This window comes from Protopterus annectens, chromosome 5.part1 (genome assembly GCF_019279795.1).
Source record: "Protopterus annectens isolate FY-2018-M chromosome 5.part1, PAN1.0, whole genome shotgun sequence".
In the NCBI taxonomy this organism is placed as follows: Eukaryota; Metazoa; Chordata; order Ceratodontiformes; family Protopteridae; genus Protopterus; species Protopterus annectens.
Window position 1 is genome coordinate 166541087 of NC_056736.1, and position 22360 is coordinate 166563446.

The window sequence follows — 22360 nt, forward strand, 5'->3', positions numbered from 1 at the left end:
AAGGGGGTGTATCTGCAGCTGCCTAGCACCCTTTAGATTGCCTAAGTGGGTGTGCACGCCGTGCACCAGGTTTTAAAGGGAACAAAAAAAGTAAACCAGCAAATAGCAGCTCTGTGCACACTTGAGCACTGTGTTTTTGTGGTGCGCCCCTGGGCTTAAACAGGAAGCCAATGGGAAGGGAAAACAGCAATAGGAAGGTAATCAAGGAGAACTAGCATAGCTGGCAGGTGAAATGTATCAGAATCAGCCAATTACACAGGCAGCAGCCCAGACCAGCAGACTGCTATAAACTATGCAAACACCTTTCCCTCTGGTTTTTCCCACATACTGTACACCACTGGTGTACACAAGAGGGGAAATTTTAACAAACAAATGCAACAAAATGATAGGGGCTGCAGCAGCTATCATACATCAACATGTGGAAGAGGCTAAGGTTGGTGAGGATGAGAATTCTGTCAACCAACCCACAGTGAGGAGACGGAGAAGAGTGTACAGACCCAGGGTAACCTACCAGGGGCTACATGAGCTGGAGATATTGGAGTGCTATAGGGTGGACAGGGACCTACTACAGCAAATTGTTGAGCTGTGCTGGCCACACCTGACAAACAGAACTAACAGAGGGGAATATGATCCCGGGGAAACAGCTGCAGCAGGAACAGCACGGGGCAGGGCCACACAGTCCCCCCCCCACCATTGCCAAGGCCTGCACAGGCACAGAGTGACTCAGAGGAGGAACAACCTGAGCCTGCCCCAGTAGGCAGGAGAATGCATGACCAGTATGCCCTGGCCTGGAGGCAATGCATAGCACATACACTGACACATAGTAACAGCAGGTGTGCCCCCCAATCCTATGTAGAAATGTAGTAACAGTCAGGTGTGCCCCCCTCACAATCCTATGTAGAATTGTAGTAACAGTCAGGTGTGCCCCCCCCACAATCCTATGTAGAAATGTAGTAACAGTCAGTTGCGCCCCCCCCCCATCCTATGTAGACATGTAGTAATAGCAGGTGTACCCCCCAATCCTATGTAGAAATGTAGTAATAGTTAGGTGTTCCCCTGCCAATCCTATGTAGAAATGTAATAACAGTAAGGTGTGCCCCCCCAATCATATGTAGACATGTAGTATTACACAGGTGTGCCCCCCAATGCTATGTAGAAATGTAGTAACATGTATGTGTAGGTATAATAACAGTGGAGGACTGATTACCTAAGCTGGCCAAGATAGCAGGATAGATTGTAGCATGTGTACAATATGCAGGTCTTCGTGTGTTAGGTTGGAGTGTATTGTATATTGTGTGAGAGTGGTCAGCATGTATGCATGGTGTGGTTTGTCCTGGTGGCCATTGCCCAGTACTGCTGATGAGATGGCCAAGTTCTCACAACTGCAGTGCCAAACACAATGCTTCCCAGTATAACACATTCCAGCAGTAAGCCATAGTAAATGTTTGAAAGTAATATGTGTCACCATCTGAAAGATGGACATGGTATGACTGTTGGCCCAGATATACAAGCAGTACCCAGGGGGAAGTACCCCAGACAGACAGTGTATAATATGTACCTGTCAAATGGACACACCCTTGGAATTGTATATACAGGTTTGCAGCATATTATCTTGGCTTATAGAAGGGAATACCAATGCCATCTGGCCAAACACTGGCAGTTTACAATGGTCATAGGAATGATGTATTGAGAAACAGCTGATGTCCCTGCACAAGCTAGCATAAGTGGAATGCCCCATGCATATCTGTGAGTCAGATGCAAGTAGCGTCCATAGCACACATGCACCCAACACACCCCACCACCACCCACAGGTTCCTCTCCAGTCTTATCCCTGCTGTTGGGAATGAGTACAATATGACACCACACCTGTGTATGGCAATAGCAAAAGAATGCAGCATGCGGAGCAGGTGTCCCATGCAGGCATATCCCTAGCTGTAAGCAGCACCCTGCCAGCATCCACACCACTGGATCAATACTGACAGAAAATATTGGCATGAACACCTTGCACATGTACCCTGTCACCCCAGGGGAATATACTGTATTGCAGTCTGGGACTGTAGGACTGACAGAATGCAACAGCCTGCTACAGCTGGCCTGCATCACTACTAAATGGCCCACAGTCCTCTGCCAGGCCTGTGTCTCACCTGAACTGCCAATGTATGTTATGTCATGAACTCCCAAATAACAACATAACACAGTCCACAGAACCCAAATGCAAGGCCATGTGGACAAATCACAGTAACATGTCCATCATGTCCTACTGCATGAACTGTGGACCAACACCAAATTACTGCTGTGATGAGGTGATAACTATAGTTAAAATATCAGAGAATGCTCACATAATGTATGGAAGAGGATAGAATAATAGAGGGGGGTGGGAACATGGGCGGCATGGAGTGTGTGAAGTCCAAAACTCAGCCATGTGCACATACTATCCCTGGCTGCAAACACAAAAATGGGTGGCTACAAACCTACTTGTAAACCACAATGTGTAGGGATAATGTCCAAAATTATGACCCCTGCCTCTGGGAAACCTGTGTGAATCTGTACAGCTGTGAGGTATCACCACAACAAGCTATGGCCATACTGTCACATCAATGAATGTACAAGCATGGGATCCTCTGCCACCACTGTACCAAGGTGCTGAACCATTTACATAGACCCAGCAACAAGTGTCTGCAGCATCCCTTGCAGAGTAGCATGAGTGTGCAAGAATATGTAGGCTGCTGGCCACAATACTGGACACAGCTGCATTCACCCTGTGTTTCCCAGGACATCACTGCAAGCAAATATATCTACCTGACAATACTTGATGACATAAAACATCACAGTGTGTAACAGTACATATGTCTGAATATCTCTGCTAACACCAGGACCATGTAGCAGAAGCAGCACAGACACAATTACCTACAGTAACCCACTATCTTTTGCCCATTTGGACCCCATATTGTCAAATGACCTACAGAAATCCTGCAGAAATAGTTTGCTAGCTATGGGTGTAGAACACAAAAGTCTGCACTGGAGTACAATCTACCTGGAATGGATTCACACATTCAATACAGAAGGTCATATTGGGCATGCTCCCACAATTAATGAAGGCCATGTCAGAAACAAAAGACTGAAAGGTCATACTGGGCATGCTCACACACTTAAAGAAATGATGAAGCCAATGTCTCAACTGTAGTTTATCAGGTTTATATGTATGTTATAGTTGTGATGAACGGCTTCAATGTCTGTTCCTTTAAGAAAAGATCCAAATGTTGGCGCCAAATTGTATTTTTAAACTAACTGACAATAATGGAATACACTAGTTCTGAGGAAGTCTGCGATGGTGCAGATGAAAGCGCTAAACTAGTGTTACTGGCTGCTATTTCTGAAGTTTCAATAAAAGTACACAGTTTTTTACATCTTTGTGGATATGTTTTCGACCTGTGCTTAGCGTTTTGGATTATTTCTGTGCCTAGCGTTTTATGACTGCGGCAGTGCTGTTTGATCCTCGCTTATTACCTATGGGCATTTAATCGAGTGAACTAAGTGCTTTGGAGTGTCCATCCGTGGGGTGAAGCACGCCATACTACGCTATATATTCCCTTGGTGGTTTACAACAGTTGCTGTTCCTACAAATTGTGAATTTAACCGAAGTTGGAAGTTGCTGTTCTAGCTACGCTTCTTTGGCTTGTTCCTGCAGTTGCTGGTTTATTTTTCCTGTATGGACAGATGCCACTGACACCATGGAATACCTGTATCATGCTGTCAATGTAGCTGCAGGGTCAACATGGTGTCCATTGCTAGTTCCCATCACATGAGGCCAGGAATGGCACATCTGATGATAGCAATCTGTGTACACAAAATGGGCAAGACACCCCAGGTTCACTTCCACACGTCACAGAACATGCATGTGGGACGTGTGCACATCCCAGACACTGTCCATGTCAGGGACTATAGAAAACATACATGGCAAGCATTGTATAGCACTGGATACCCACAATAGTAACCCAGATGACTAGATGATGAATACAATATCCACCTATGTGGGCCAATCCAGACACTACACCCCTGAGCCACACTGCAGACCATTTTCATGTGGCCTGATGCCAATGTATACCCTTTACCTAGCCTTGTACAGCCTTCTAGGACAGTCAACCACTACACACCTGTGAAGCAATGCACCCATGCATGTCAGTACTGGCAACCTGTGTCTGTGTGTGTATGGCGAATAATGATTTTGACCCTGTTCACACTCAATACACCTCCCACTGGAGTACTGAAGCATGCCGTCTGATGTCAGACACCTTCACATACCCTTTGCCTATATATCATCCTGATAACCCCTGTGGTGCATGTGATACCTGCATATTACTGTATTGTGGCAAACTAGTTAGTTAGGAAGTCTAATCCTGACCCTGCCAACTGTGTTAATGTGTGTAAGTCCCTGAGAGAGTGTGGCTGTGTTGACATTGACACCTGTTCATGTGGACAGGCATGTGTACTACACCTACCTTATCCCTCCTATATCACTGTTGCAGATGTCAGTCACCATCAGATATACCTTTGGACAGCTCCCCAACATGTAAGCTCTGCGACGCATGCATAGACATGTGATAGTAATACATAGTCAGGCAGGGGTTTGAAACCCCATACTGGTAAGTGTGTGACACAAAAATACTTAGGTTTTAATCTCCCATCCCCTTCCTGTCTTACTTTGTCTTTGTCTGTCTCTCTCACTCCCTCTCTGGTGGATGTGGAGAAATACACCTGCTTTACTTAGGCAGCAGCTTGTGTTTTGTAAGTGATGCTCATGATCATCTGATGGCCTCTGCACAAATTGCCGTCCCCCACTAGTTGATTGCATGTGGAACAGCTGTGGTAACATTCCCATGGCCAATTGCATGGAAACACACTCCTATATCTAGGAACATCATGTGGGTGTTGGGCCTTTTCATTCACTGTGAGCAGGACCCCATGTTGGTGTTTGGCAAACAGCATCACAGATGGTATTGGGATATACCTCTAACAGCATATACTGTGGAGACAGGCCAACAAACAGGAGGGGGATGTGCCAGACATGACTACAGAATGTAACTGTTGCTCTTCAGCATTTGGAGTAATATTGGTTTAACAGTGTGTGTGGATATGGCTGGTCTACATGATTTAATACATGTCATGACAGTGTTATGTGTTTGAGGAAACACCCACCTGTAAGGCTATCTGCAGACTGTGCAGTGTTTGGAGTCTTATGTTTCTTGTGTTACTCACAGATCACCTAACTTAGAACTGCAGAAGCATAGTCTGAGGACTGAAGTCAGTACATGGTGAAAGCCATGAGAGTTACTGACTTCATATCCCTTGTAGGACATATGTCACAACAAACCCTGTTACAACAGTAAATGTATGAGGGTATCACAGGAACATGCCAATATTGGTCCAGTGCTTGTGGCTCCAGCCACAGGTCTGTCGACCTTTGTACATATGTCATGCAGTAAGAGGTGTATATGTTCTGTACATCATTATTTATTGACTTCATACCTGATAACAAGCCAGTCAGATATCAGTCTGCTAGACATGTTATGTATAGTAGGGGTTATTTCTGATGACATAACCTGGGCATTCCGCATTTATGTGTACAGTAGTGGGGTCTGTGTACTTATGGTGATTGTCGACAGTATGTGTATTGCAAATATGTACCTTGGCCTGTGTACAGACTGTGGTAAATGCCATTGTTCTTGGTCCTATTCTATCTATACATATATACAAACATATATATATATATATATATATATATATATATATATATATATATATATACACATATACACAGCTATATATGTCTACACATATACAGATATATAGATATATATGTACATATAGTTATGGATATCTACATATATATCAGCATAAACAGGTATATCTGTTTAGATATATATGCACATATAGTTATAGATATCTACATAAATAGGTACATCTGTACATATATGATATATATATATATATATATATATATATATATATATGTATATATATATATGTATATATATATATATATATATATATATATATATATATATATATATATATATATATGTATATATATATATTTATTGAGAGAGAGAGATCTATAAATGGCCATATATAGGATGCACTATACAGATGTGTATAAATACATATATATGAATATATATGTGTATGTACATGTAGACATATATCTACATATGTATATGTATATATCCATATCCTTGTCATGTGTAAACATTACTGTGTATACCTTCCCAAATGTATCACACCATATGTATCTGATATGTGTATATTTAGATATAACAACATATGTGATGCAACAGTAATATCATTAACAATTACTGCACAATTGTAGAAGTCACAGCAATTTTTCAGTACTATTCAATATGTGTACTGACAGATGTATTGGAAAAACAACAACTGTCTTCACAGCTGCCATGGTGTAGTGATTAACTGTTGTGACTATAGTGTACAGGGTCCTGGGTTCAAGACCTGCAAGGGCTGTTTATTTTGTTGCTGGGCAGAACAAGGGCTGCTGGATACAGAGTGGTTAAGAACTTTTGAACAGCTTTAAGCTTGTTTGTGTGGGTTTGTGTGGAGCACAGCAGTGCTAAGCTATGGTTAAATATACGGGCAATTACACTGTGTAGGCATCGCTTACCAGTGCGCACCTCTGCTTAGCTGTTATATTGTAGCAATTCCGACACCTGCTAAGCATGGTTCAGCCATGGTAACCAGTGCTCACATCCCAGTCTGATAACATAGCAGGGTAATGACATGCCATGTACAAAACATGAGTCTATGTGCTGTCATTACAGTAGCAAGGGGTGTGAGTGTCATGTTTGGGACACTCAAGTATATAAGACCTGTACATCACTCTTATCTATGTGAATGTGTTACATACAAGGGTAGTATCCCAGGTTATGTGCCAGCACACTGGTATGTAGTGTATCATGATGTTACTATTGTTGACAGTGCTTTCCCAAACAAAATCAGATTGCTAATTGTAGTACTGGCAACATACACCCCTGCATGCATAGATCAACACTGAGGCCTCATTGTCATGTTCCTGGTGTATGATCTCTGGGACAGTATATATCCCCTACTGGATAATGATCTGACATGTGGAAATTAATTGTAGACTACTGTCTGTACAGCACATGTCAGCGAGGGCTGCCAACATGTAGTAATGGCATACATATTGGTGTCAGATGTCTGTCTGTTGACACATTCAACCTACTGCATAGCTAGTTGGCAAGCTGATGTCTGTCAGTCCCTGTACAGATGAGCAGATGGCAGGTATCCAGCTTGGATATGTACAGGCAACCTATGCTTGACTGACACTGACATATCTGCCCAGCTGTGTTATAACTGGCACAAATAGGACACAACACCCTGTATGCACCACATGCCATGGGTATCTCAACTACACTATCACAGTCAACAGAACATGCTTGGATACAGGTCTCCAATACAGACACTAACCATGCTCTGTAATATATGTTGCATACATGTCAACTGGATCACCTCACTGGCCATTTGTAGGAGGCACCCGGAGGATTGGCTGATGCATGTCACACTCACCCTGAGGGTTACCACAGTGGTGTCTGTGGATAGATTGCCTGCTGGCACATGGCAGGTGGCATGATACCACTGTACACACATACCCTACACTTCCCATCTCTCCATGGACAATAGCCAGGTACACACCTATGACCACCTGCAGCGATGCACCCCGGTACTGACAAATGTGTACATGTGCATTACTGAGGATATCAGTGTCTGTGTGTTAATACACCTGTAGGTGGGAATACCATGAGGGCCTTTGCACCCACCGCAATACCCATTGCCATAGTTAGATGTGGCTGTTGCTGTACCAGACATTACATGTACCCTGTTAGGCTCCTCTCCCTAAAGGCTACCTGAGCCTTGCAGTAGCAGCACAACACTGTTGTACAAAAGGGTTGATAGGCATGGGATACCCACTGAGTTCTGGCAAGTGTGTGTATGTGTGCATGTGTGTATATCTGTAGGGTACAGCATTCCGAGGCCACATACTCCTAATACCATATGCATTGCCACACAGTATTATGAATAGTAATGTTGCTGCCCATAGGAGAGGCATGACAATGCATCACCCTACTATGCCTGTGGCGTGTGCATTACATACATATCCCTGTAGTACCATTGTTGGGATGGACACTGGGTTGTATCACAGTCCTGGTCAATGTGTGATGGTGGGTATGTCAGAGTGTCATCATGGGTTCCCGTGTGTACAATGTCCACAGTGGGGTATGGGTGCTGTGTACACTGTCATTCCACCATGGTATCCCCGGTACATATCCCATGTACCGCTGTATGGTCACCACTGTCACCATCAACCATACAGGTAACTGATAACACAATCCAGCCCAGTTATGCATGTGCTGTGTGCAGCCTACCTGTAACACATTCGACACACTGACAAGTTAGTTAGCACTGATAGGCCCAGGTCTCTTGGATGTCTGTCTGCCTGTTATGTGTCTGTTAATGTGTATATGATGGTATGTCACACTATGTATTTATCATATACAACAATTACACCCCCCATTACCATACTGTACATACCTGGGGATGATCTGCATCTAACATGTAACCTGGAACACACCTCATCCTAAACGCTGTATGGTGTGTGCAATGAAAGCCACACACATCAGTTGCACTACATACTGAGGTAGGGGTCTAGTCCCAGTGTTGCCAAGTAAGAATGTGGGTGTATGTGGAGGAATCTACTCCAGGTTGCTGATTATACATGTCCCAGGGGGCCACTTGTCCATGTGGCACAGGCAGTAACTGTTATACAGACCTGTGACATGTGTTCAACTGTACCCAGGATATGTCAGAGCCATGGTGTCACCACAGTGCCATACCCATTGTGAGATATGACTGCAGACCATCCTCCTGCTGACACATGTACACCTACAACACAAATAGATAACATTATGGAGACAATCACTCAGTGTTACTAGCAGCTATAATGCATCTTGGCTGGACAGCTACACTACCTGACATGTAAGTATTAAACATTACTGCCGAGACCATGTTACACAGCAGTACATTTGCACACTGTAGTACAGTCATTGTGTGCATCAGAATCATATTAGCCTGTCCCTGCATCGATGTTATGGATGACAGGGATGTGGCACAGATATTATCATATGTACAGGGTGTGCTGTTGGTTTGCCAGAAACTGAGGGTGGGCCATACATTTGACACCATGTGTGTGGGTGAGGGGTGTAGTTTGCTGATATGGGCATGGTGATGTCATTCATGTGTAGGTATGGGGTTGCCCTAGGTGTGTTTGTATAGTGTGTGGGTATGCATGCACACAGTTCTGCCATGTGGCTGCCATATACAGATGTTTCTTGGACAGTTCCAGACTATACCTGGCAGGGTGTGCAGTTCACCGCCTCCAGCTGTGGACACATGGACTGTGCCTCACAGGGGTTCCATGGGCACATCCAGGTACAGGTCTTGATGTACTATTCTCCCCTGATGATGACATATGTCCCCTGGAACCAGGACCCTCCTGGGACTGACCAGGGCCATGTGCAACGTGGTCTGCTGTGGTGTGGTGTGGACAGCACCCCCCCCTGCAGTGCTGCGGCTGATACTGCCACTTATGGGAGCAGCCTGGTATCCTTGCATGTCTACATCAACTGCCAGCTGTTGGTGTTGCTGGCCTATGTCCAAGCAGTCATCGCCCCACTCCCACCACATGTTCTAGCACAGACAATCCACGGTCAATGAGGCCCACCATCTCACCCAACCATCTATCCATGACCTCGGTATAATCACAGAAGGCACTTGCAAGTTCATGAAAGTTGTCACTTACAGATGAGAGAGTATTCCTCTGCAGCCTCAGACCTTGTCTGGTGTACAGTTCTATATGTGCCTGCACCCCCATGACAGTCTAAAACATGCATCTGGTGGTACCAGGTGTGGCACTTCTGCCAGGGGCATGATGACCAGCAGCCCTCCCACGAGCACCCCGGTACATCTGCCTATGTGGTACTCTGCCGGATATCTGGCTATGCCTGCTGTGTCCAGACATAGCAGACATAGATACCACACTCTCCTGTGCACTGCCACCAACTGTCAACTGTCCCTCTGCTATGGCCACTGTTGATGGGGTATTGATAGGCACTGTGACTGTGTGCGGGATTGGGGTAGATAACAGGATGATGTCAAACGATGGGGCGGTCTGCCTCTGAAAACCCCGCCTGTGCCTCAACAGTCCTATCATCATTTTCGGTGTCTGTATGGACACCAACATCACACAATAGCAGTACACACAAACACACACACACACACACACACACACACACACACACACACACACACACACATACCCTGAAATTCCACCATAATACCTACCTGTCCCTGAGTTTACAGACACTCCCAAGATTTTTCACGTAAGTTCCCCATCCTGCATCACACTTGATAACATACACTCATTAATACCACCCATTAATGTATCATTCTTCTAAATACCTAGGCAAGTGATCACAACACAAGACCTGTTACTGCATTACCTCCTTGACTTGACTGGAGTAGGTTTTACAAGGTCATCTAGTGTTCACCCTGGGTATGTCCGGAGATTGTGAGCATCGCCCCCATATGTTAGGGGCTACTATGTTCACTCAATAATGTCACGCACTGGAGTGTCATACGTAACTAGTACTCAATAGATGCAAGATCTGCTGCTCAATCAACTTATTATGTGGACAACAGTAATATATGGATACACTCCCTGGTGTTGTCTGTAATTCCCCAATGCATCTGTGGTGCTGCATACGTGGGTAGTCGTCCACCTTTCTGCTGATTGCAATTTTAACAGTATACCTGGTGTCTAGTTTCCCTCCCAATGCATGTTCCATGTTACAGGCCTTATTATACTATCAGCTGTCCTGTGATTACATATCAGACAAGTATACCTGGTGTCTCATGTGTCAGTCCATGTCCATGTACTGCACGATTCCAAAGGGAATTACTGATGTATGAACAACCCCACAATCACACATGTGCATACATGGACACCCACACAAACACACACATATGCACACATACAACCTACATGCATCAACCCCCTCCACTCCACCAGATTGCACTTACAGACAAAATAGCCCCCAACACACACACACACCTACAGGTGAGGTTGCACAAAGATAGTACACACAGACCTCCCATTACCCATCTGTCAACATGCATAACATATGGTACTCAACAGCATGCAGTGCAGCTATAGTCAATCCATGCTAGCAGCAGTATATGTGTGTCATGCACAGGCTGTGTTAGTAGGTGACACCCCTTCCTCTGGAAAACACTGCACCCATGTACACAGTATTGCTATGGACATGTTCTACACCCTGCCATGTACTGTGCACCATACCTCACAGGTGTACACACCATTGCTGAATGTGTATTACTGTGTCAGTTATGCCTGCTCTAATGCTCACAGCCCCTATGTGTTTGTCCAACACATACCTGGGATGATATGTGGACAGATGTCATTTGTGAATGCCTGATGTCTGATTTACAGATCTCAGTATCAGTGGTGCATGTATGACCAATACAATACTATTACACTGAATACCGCCACACCTTATCGTGGCTATGGGGAGTGTGCACACCCTTATTGATATGATGCACTCTTCCTTGATATGCCATGGGACCACATCACTGCATATGTTAACATTACATGAGCCTGATATGTGACATATGTCCTGTACATTCAAATGCAGTGTCTAACAAATGTGTTAGGTGTGCTGATGCTAACTGCGATGCATACACTTTGTGAGTGCATATGTGTGCATGCCCTTATCATGATGGTTTGTTGCACCTACTGTTATGTGTACTACAGCAGACACTATTCCTGGCAGTGGTATACTAGCATGGGCCATTGCACTTGCCAGTATATGGTCAGTCTGCCCTACACATCTCCCCCAACTCTGCATGATTGCAAGGTCAACTCATGTGCACATCCCTTGTAGGTCACACACTACCATCACTATTGCTGTGGAATCAGGGTTATGTCTGTCACAGTTCCTGAACCTGACTGTGGGCAGATACAGTAATTCATAGCATCCTTAGGATCCCTGCTGCAGTACACTGGTGTGTCATGATGACACCCTCTCCCCACCTTCAGCCATTTTCCAGATGCTTGATAACAATGGCCTACACATGTGTGTCAGTTTGCAGTGTCCCAAACACTGAACACCACGTGTAACAGCCTAGACCCAGCTAATGAATGGCAAACATACAGATGTACACTGGCACCGGCACAGTACAGATGGGGATGGTGGGCCTGAGGTGGGGTGAGGCGTTGGTTGTGCAGCACATGTATCTTACCTGATACTGTCTGTAGGTTTCCAATGTGGTCATGGTAGACCAGTACACATTGCAACGCATGACTTTTGGGAACTTCTTCTGTTATGCATACACTACCTGTGGAGAGGCCTGACTGATGTTTTCTGTGGTACAACTGTTAGATCCGATTACCCTAACCCATAGGCCACACACTTGCAGAGTCCAGGCAATTGCTGACATGGGGTACTGCACAGCCAGTACTTGCTAGACATTCCTGCAACCCCCTCAGTGTTGTGGCATGTTACTGGGCAGCCCACATGACCAGTTTCCTACATGTGATATCATTTGTCTTGGATGGCCATCTGTTTATCTCCAACATCATTCCTGTCCCATACATCCTTTAGATCTGTAACAGTTGCCATTGTAATACTGGTATATACAGTGTTGTAGCACTGTATAAGGGTAATGTTTCACACATGTCCCTACTGTAGGCCATTTGTCCCACCATTATGTTCATCCTTGTGGACACATTTTGCAAGGACAGGATGATAGTTATGTTGCAGGTGTCTAACATACCCTTCAGATACACCCTCATGGTCACCACTGTGATGCAGTGCAGTTAACAGCAACAATACGTGAGCATGTATGGCATGCATTATGGGTAGGTGTGTTAGATGTGTGCATAGAATATACCATAGCCATTACATGACCGGTGTACTGGCAAGCATGAACATAAACCATACTCACCAGCTACAGGCTGCTGCCTTGGTGGTATACCAGAGGGACCTACATAAGAGTGTGAAAGATGTGATGTCAGTAGCCAGAGCTGTGGCATTGGTACACAGTGGGTGGAGCATTACAGTACAACAGTACAAGTCCACAATACTACAGCTTATGCACATCTGTTTATTACTACTACGCAGCAACAGACTATATATATGTTATCTCACATATGCATGACCTACCTGTACATATGCAGATGGATATGCAACAGTGGTCTACTGATGTGCCCTGCGACCTTGCCTGCACGCTCCTTGGCCAGTGTGTGGGTAGCACCCACATCTACTATGGTCTTCTCCAGTCATTGCGTGTGCCAGCGGGCAGGTGCCATGAGGCTGGCGAGGATCTCATCAACACATGGGGTGATGGATGGCATGACCCCCTCTTGTTGCGAGGTGATTCCCACTGGACTGCAGCAGCATGCCGGCGGGCATTGCGAAGCAGGTCGCTGCAATGATTTTGGACCTGCTCATAACTGCGGTTGTGCAGGCTGACATCATTGACCCTGTGGACTAGATCTTTTCACAGTGTGGTCCACTCCTGCTGCTCATGGGCTGCCCTTCCAAATAGCACCTGGTAGTATACCAGGTGGTTAATGAGGACCTCATTTTCCTCTGCTGAATATACCGGTAATCTGCCGTATGACATCTTGCCTGAAAGGCATAAAGATGGAAACAGGTCTGAACAACTCATACAGCAAGGTTACCATAGTTCTTAATACACATCTCTGTCTCCCCCCACCATTTCTGTGACAACAAACTGTTCACACAACTCAATAGGTATGGCTACAACTTACATACCATTGGGACATACAACTTATTGTACCACGCTTTGTGCTATGTGTTTGCAGCCATGTTCTCTGTGGGGACACTATCATAGCTGGCCTGTTATGGACAATGTCACCTGCATGACATTGTAAGGGCCACTATGGTTCCATATATGCATGTTCTCTGTTTGCTATGTGATTGCTGCACATCTGTAGTTATGTGTTATTGGGGAAAGCTCTGCATGCTGTTGGACATGATCTGGGATTCTGTGGATTATTACTACCCACATATGTTCTATAACAGTGACACAATAGCATATTTAGGGAACAGTTGCCAGCAGAACCACCTCTCCCACCTCATCTGGCCATGTTACCAGGCCACATCACACATGGGACCCACCCTGAGGCCTCCTCATCTACTGGACCTGCAATACCTTCAGGTAGGACCACCTCAGGGGATGGTGTCTCCCCCCTCGGGGGCACACACAGACATGATCCTGTCACCTGAGGTCAGGTCCAGGGTCTGTTGCATAGGGACCTCCACAGAGACTTGGGGGATATGCTACACCACCTTGAGGCCCTCAGTATACAATCACAGAGTCCACATGCTCCTCCTGCATAACCTCCATCCCAGGCACCTTCAGGGCAATGAAGCTGTTGTTCTGACTGGCAATGGCTGGGGGCCTTGTTCCCATTGTTTCCATAAGGGGGCTCATGGGGCTTCCACATCACAGATGACACCCACCATCCAGAGTGTTTAACCACCATGTGTCATATATCACCCCTGTAGGATGCCCTCTCTATCTACCAACCCAACCCACCTCCACAAATATACCTGCTATCCTTCCCCAAATTCCCATTCCCACCTTCACAAACAAGGGTAATGTTGTCCCAACAAGGGGTTCACATGTCACATAACCATCCATGTTGCACATATTTACTGCTGTATATATATATATATATGTGTGTATTGATATGTGTAATGTTCCCTCACACATAGCATGCAGCACTGTGATGCAAATATAGGGGGCATGTATTTATATACATGTGTGTGTGTGTGTGTGTGTGTGTGTGTGTGTGTGTGTGTGTGTGTGTGTGTGTGTGTGTGTCTGTGTGTGTTTGCATATATGTAGACATACACACACACACACACATATATATATATGTGTGTGTGTGTGTGTGTGTGTGTGTGTGTGTGTGTGTGTGTGTGTGTGTGTGTAGATTTATATTATGTTGTATATATGTGTTTATATATATATATAGGTGTCTGTATATCTGCAGACATACATGTGTGTGTGTGTGTGTGTGTGTGTGTGTGTGTGTGTGTGTGTGTGTGTATGTATATATATATATATATATATATATATATATATATATATATATATATATATATATATATATATATATATATATATATTACAGTCAGACACCAGGTCCACAATCTCTAACTCTCCTTCCTGCACAGCTGCACTGTTCTGCCTTGCTACAACACAGATAGGTGCCACAAATGGACACAGCCTAACATTAGGTGGGTATATATATAGGGACAGATTGCATGTAAGCCTATTACACATGTATGGCATTTCAGCATGCTACATTATACCTTAACTTGAGTGTCCTGCAAGTGGTGGGCTCTGGAACCCACATGTCCATCATTATGACATTACTTCCACCACCAGCTATTGACCACAGTAATATACATGTTTTCCATTACACAACACAGATTAGGATGGCTTACATCTTGTCAGTCAGTGCTGCTCTGCACAGTTGATGGGTATGGCCCACTACCCACAGGGGCAGACTCTATTGTCCATATCAGTTGTTCAGTTGAGCATCATTACAACAACAACACCCGATGGCACATATAAATTATTCCACATCATCTTTCCCATTATTATGGACAAAGTAGTAAAGTCAATTACATGCATATATACTTCACATACCTATTGTGGGAATGATGTCTGTTCTGGATAGTTTCCCTGTAAGGATTTATTTTTCTCCTTTGCCTTGGCCTTTAGCCTACTTTCTTTCTTAGTTTGTTTGTTTGTTTGTTTGTTTGTTTGTTTGTTTGTTTGTTTGTTTCACTCTCTCTCTCTCCAGTAAATGGATTGAGCTGCTTTGAATAAATTGCGTCATGGATTTTGTAGGTGATGCACATGATCAGGTGATGGCCTCTGCACCAATCAGTGTCCTCCACTTGCTACCTGCATGCAGCATGCTGTGTAGTACTTCCAATTACCACTGTCATGGCAATCCACTACTATAAATCCGTACATCATGTGGGTGTGGTCCCTTTACCTTTTCTGTATGGTGGACATCCTTCCTGTGTGTGGGCAGCAGTGTTACAGACAGCAGGTAGCAATACCTCTTTGAAAGAACTTGCAGACTCAGGCCAGCTACATATTTGTATAAGGTTACAGACTTACAGACAGTGTTAGTAGTGTTGTTATATGCATTTTATAGCACCAGTGTTACAGGGTTTATGTGTACATACTAGTTTAACATGGAATGCAGTCTGTCTGTATAGCTCTCAACTGTGGGCATATCCACATGATGGCCAGAGGTGTGCCTGTTATGTTTTGTAGGTCCACCACACAGGTCTTGTGTCAGATATATCACTGGCAGTGTGTGTGTTGAGTGCTATTGGTACATGGCTACATCCATTTGTGTTTCCAACTTCATATACCTGACTAAGAGTATGTTGCAGACTATCCTGTAACACCAGCAACTTGCTCAGTGTATGACAATACTATTTCACATATGGGCCTGTGTTCCAGCCTCTGTCCTCCACCTACACACCAGGCTTTGTCCATATGACATGCAGTCAGGGTTTGTTATGTAGTGGCCTGTGATTATTTCATACTGCCATTCCTGCCACCATTCCAGTGCTGTTGTGGCCCCCACACATATTGTGGGGTTGGGTCCATATATATGTGGGCTTCATCTGCACAAAACATGTGTGCCCTTCTGCAGTCCAGAGGTCAGTGTATGTAACAGTGTTATATGCCTCTGTAAATCAGTCTATGGGGGTATGCACCATAAATAACCTAGGCTGTTACAACATGTGAGGGATATCAGGAGTAAGAAGCCTAAAGGTATATGGATGTACATTACCATAGATTTCAACTTGGGAAAATAGCTGGCCTACTGCTTACTGCCATACAGACTGTCCTGTTTGTCAGTGTGATTGTGATGGTTTCAGTTATGCCTTGTTATGTAACAGATACATCTCATCATGTCAGCTGAAGTCTTTTCCCCCTAGGGATTGCATACAGAGTGTAGGTAGAGGCTGCTGGCTACACATCTGCATTACATTCTGTTGATTGATTGTTATCTGTGGCCCAGTCTGTTTTTACTGTTGTACTACTTGCAGGCCTTGGTCTGGACAGCAACATATGTTATGCTTTCAGCTTACTGTACTAAATGATCTGCTTGAGAGTTGCATTAATCTGTTTGTATGCATTTCAAAGTCTAAACAGCTATATGACATGACATATACAACTGTAATAGTACACAAATAAAACTTTCCTATGTATGCAAACGTGTGTGGTGTCATATCCTTTGACTTCTCTGTGGGTATATGTTTCAGGCAGCAATTGTCTTCTGTATGGGTGACTCATACACTGTCAATTTGATAAGGTGGCAACTGTAGGAATAATGGCTGTTCATTATGATGTGCACCCTCCAAATATGAAACTTCTTATACATATCTCTGTGTGTGTATGTGTAGTTACGTATATATCTATATATATATGTATGTATATATATATATATATATATATATATATATATATATATATATATATATATATATGCATATATCTGTGTGTGTATGTATCTTTGGAATGTTTATTGCTACCACATTGTACATTCCCTATGGTAGCCAGACTGTACTGCACGATATGTTATTGATACCATCCTGACATCATACAGGTGGGATGGATTACTGTTAACATCTTGTGCCCATGTTGTGTTGGGTCCTGGGTATGGGACTTGCAACAGTTGGTATTATATTGCAGGGCAGATCAGTTTTGCTGTTGGGCACCCTCACCCCCATTAACGGTGCCTTCATATATATATATATCTATATATATATATATATATATATATATTTACATATATATATATATATATATATATATATATATATATATATATATATATTGCTAATTGCTATATATATTGACATATATATGTAGACATACATATCTATAGATGTATGCATATTTTATATATATATATATATATATATATATTTATATATATATATATATATATATATATATATATATATATATATATATATATATATATATATATATATATATATATATATATATATGTGTGTGTGTGTGTGTGTATATATTTTTATATATAAATATATATATAGATAGATATATATGGATTCACTTCATAATCTCGAAATACTGAAATATCGAATTTCAGTATCTCGAGACCATGAAACTGAATCCACAAAACACTGAAGCAACAAAACCCTGAACCCAAAACCGCGAAATTCAAAACACCGAACAAACCGCAGCCACTACACCATACATACACCACAACACCCACATCACAACATAAACAAACAAAACTACACACATACACAACTCATACACACATAAGCAGGGGGGCAAGCCCCCTTGCACCCCCCATGTGGGGAGCAAGCCCTCCACACCCCCCACTTATATATACAAACTCTGAGATCGCACAAACCGGAAATAAAAGCAAACTCACACACACACATTCTCCAGTCCCTCACACACATATCAAACATATCAACACACTCACATACACTCTAACTCCCACTCAAAACCCTTACAAAACACTCACTTACCTGACATAATACCTAGATCCACACACAGCACTGCGCACCATCAACACACAATCCTGGACATTACGTAGCGTAAGGCCATAACCACGAATTCAAGATATTTGAATTTACGATTATGAACTTTCGCTGTTGCAAACATTCGGCTTTATAGTCTCGAGATACTGAAATTTGACATTTCAGTATTTCGAGATTATAAAGTGCTTATATATAGATATATATATATATATATATATATATATATATATATATATATATATATATATATATATATATATATATATATATATATATACGTAGATATAAATATATACACACACACACACACACACACACACACACACACACACACACACACACACACACACACACACACACACATGTATAACTACATTTCCTGTACTGTTGAATGACTGTGCTGGATGATATGTTTGTGAAAACATGAGGGACATGTATATCTGACATGGCTTAGTGATAAATCACTTTGCTTATGGTGTGTAGTGTCCTGGGTTCAAGCCTTGCAGAGGCTGTTTATTTTGTTGTTGGGCAGAACAAGGGCCGTTGGATACAGAGTGATTAAGGCAATTTTAAGCAGTTTTAAATGGGTTTGCGTGGGTTGCACAGAGGTAAGGACTGCTATCTTCCAGTTACAGTTTCTGATATTTAGTTTCTCAGTTGCTTAACCTGTGTAGGCATTGCTTACCCAATGTAAACAAGTTTAAACCTGCTTACAGCTGCTTAATAGTGCTCAGTCCTGCTTACCCCTGTGCTAAAAAAGCTAGGGATGTGCAGGATGGGTGTAGGGAAGGTCCATAGCTGCCCATTTCTTCTACAGCAACAGCTGTGCATATACACTGAATTTGGAGATAGATTTGGACACTAAAACCCCTGAGAGATGGGTAAGGACAACAATAATATGTTGCGAAGCCAATTAGACCAGATTAAATGTGTCCATTGGACATGTGTGTGAAATGGGCAGCTATGTATGGGGCAAGATTTTTTTTTTGGGAACAGATTGCCCTTTTTTTTCAGGTGAGAGTGGGATGTTGGGGAGGGATAGTAGGTATATTTTGGAAGGTAGGTTGGGTAGGATAACAGGCAAGACAGCATACAGGGAGGTATATGACACATGTGGGGGTAAACACCTTGATGGGGAGGGGTGTTTGGAAATCAGAACCCCATGAGGCCCCTAGTGGATAAAGTGGGACTGAGGTCCCCACCCATGGGCAGTCACCACTGCACCTTCACAGCCCCAAAGGTGGCTGTGCTGAGGGCTGAGTAGGAGGGCCAGGCCAACCCTCTAGTTGTGACACGCAGCCCTCAAGCTGGCATAGCAGATCTCCAAACACCCTGCGGAGCTCACTATGCACCACACTCTGGACCTGTCAATGGGTGACAGTGTCCTGTCCACGCCCACTCTCGGGGGGGGGTGAGCCCCATCCCCTGAGGTGGTTCCACCCGAAGGTGGTGCAGGACCAGTGGATGAGGAGGTCCTGGGATTGGCCCCAGATGTGCTGGTGCCCGGTGCCATGGCCAGCTGAGGTGGGACAGGTGCGTCCGCTGGGACTGGCCTTCCCAAACGTGCTATGGTGTTCATATTTACAATATATTTGGGTTAGTAATAGTCAACACATTCCAGGATTAGGTATAACAGCATGCATAGATATTCCCATTAACCCGTAACACCAGATATGGAACAGTTGCATAGCAAACAGAACACATGCATATATAGAACCACAGTGGCCATTACAACAGCATGCAGGTACATTGATGGGAGCATACCACCAATGTGGGGGTATTTCAACATGGCACATGCATAGAAACAAATTTAAATATTTATCAAACAATAGGACATATGTCCCAACAGTAGATTTAATTGCAGCACATACCGATTGAGTTGTGTATTTAGTTTATTGTTGCAGATATGGTGGGGGGGAGAAAAAGATGTCAATTAACAACTAGTATATTCCTGTAGTTCTTATTACTTTCCTAGTCAGTGCTGTGATCTGTACCTTACAGGTATTAGTACACTACCCTATGTCCTTAGTTTGAACAGTGGTATGGATGTAGACAACTATATAGATGAACTGAGTTTTACCTGCAGTATATACCTCTTACCTGGTATACCTGTGGAGGTATTGTTTGTTAACACTACCTGTTTCTGCACGTTTTCCCAGATTCCAGGTTGATGTTATGCACATACCTGTCCATCTCTTATTGCACACACTCTGGGCATGTCTTGACCATAGGTGGGTGAACCGGGACATATTTTGACTATTGCCCTCTTAAACTTTTGGTGAATTGTACAATGACAGGTTTGTTTTCATTGACATTTTCCAAATATGTACAGGCCTGACAGCCTGTTATATGACAAGAAATGCTGCCTACATGTCAGAGATTAGCACACTGATATGCCCGGAGGACAGGGTAACAGCCGGCAGATATGGGCCAATTAAATGGACATTCTGCACAATTCTATACACTTGTGGGGTATGATTCTACATACTGCTTACTACCACACCCATGATTCGAACCATTGCTGAGTGCTAAAAATAAAACAGTGTACATCACAGTTGAGTGTGCTATATAGATATTGCTATGTATCTCTTCTCTAATTTCTGTCTATCATTCCCCTGTGGATTTACAGTCTGACCTTGTAATTACAACACTCTTATACAGGATTTCCTAGACAGTTTTATTATGTAGCACAGTGTGGGTGACAGTGATGAGTAATACCTTATTATTCAGAGAAACTGCAACACTAACAATGCCATACAATACCAGAGTAAACAGTACCAGTACAGGATATCAATCTTTTATTTCTAGGCACAGTTTTCATATCTGACAGACCTGTGGTTGCAATGTCTGTTAGCACTACCTGAATATTGACACACATATTACCAGATTACACATTAGTATTATGCACATATGTCTCACTCTGTTACTGCACACACTCTGGTCACAGCTTGACAACATGGGGGTGGAGATGGGACATACTTGGTTTATTGCTCTCATAACATTTTGGGGAGTTGCTAGAGTGACAGGTTTGTTCTTATAGATGTCCGACAATCAATTGTATTTCTTATTTGCTGCCTAAACGTCTGGGATCATCCCACTGATTTGCCAGGTGGACAGGGTGACAGGCAGCAGATATGGGCCAATTTACTGGACATTCTGGACATATCTGTACAGTTGTGCGGTATGATTTTTCATACAGCCTACTACCACTCCCAGGAGTCGAACCATGGCTGTGTGTGCTAAAAATACAACAGTTCACGTCTCAATTGAGTGTGCTATTCGGATTATGCTGTTTGTCTTTTCACTGCTTTCTGTGTAAGACTCTCTCAGTTGTACTATATGACCTGTTGGGATTACAACAGTCATATACAGGCATTCCTACACATTTCATTACGTAGCACAGTGTGAGTAACAGTGCTTAATACAACAGTACTATTAAGAAATTGCAACTCTACATTACCATATGATACCAGAGTAAAAACATGTAGTCCAGCAGTTAGACCTTTATTGTCAGGCTATTATGCTTTTATTTACATACAACCTATATGAGACTCTTCATGCCATATTCTCTGGTGTATGTAGTACATGCCTTAAACAATACAGGT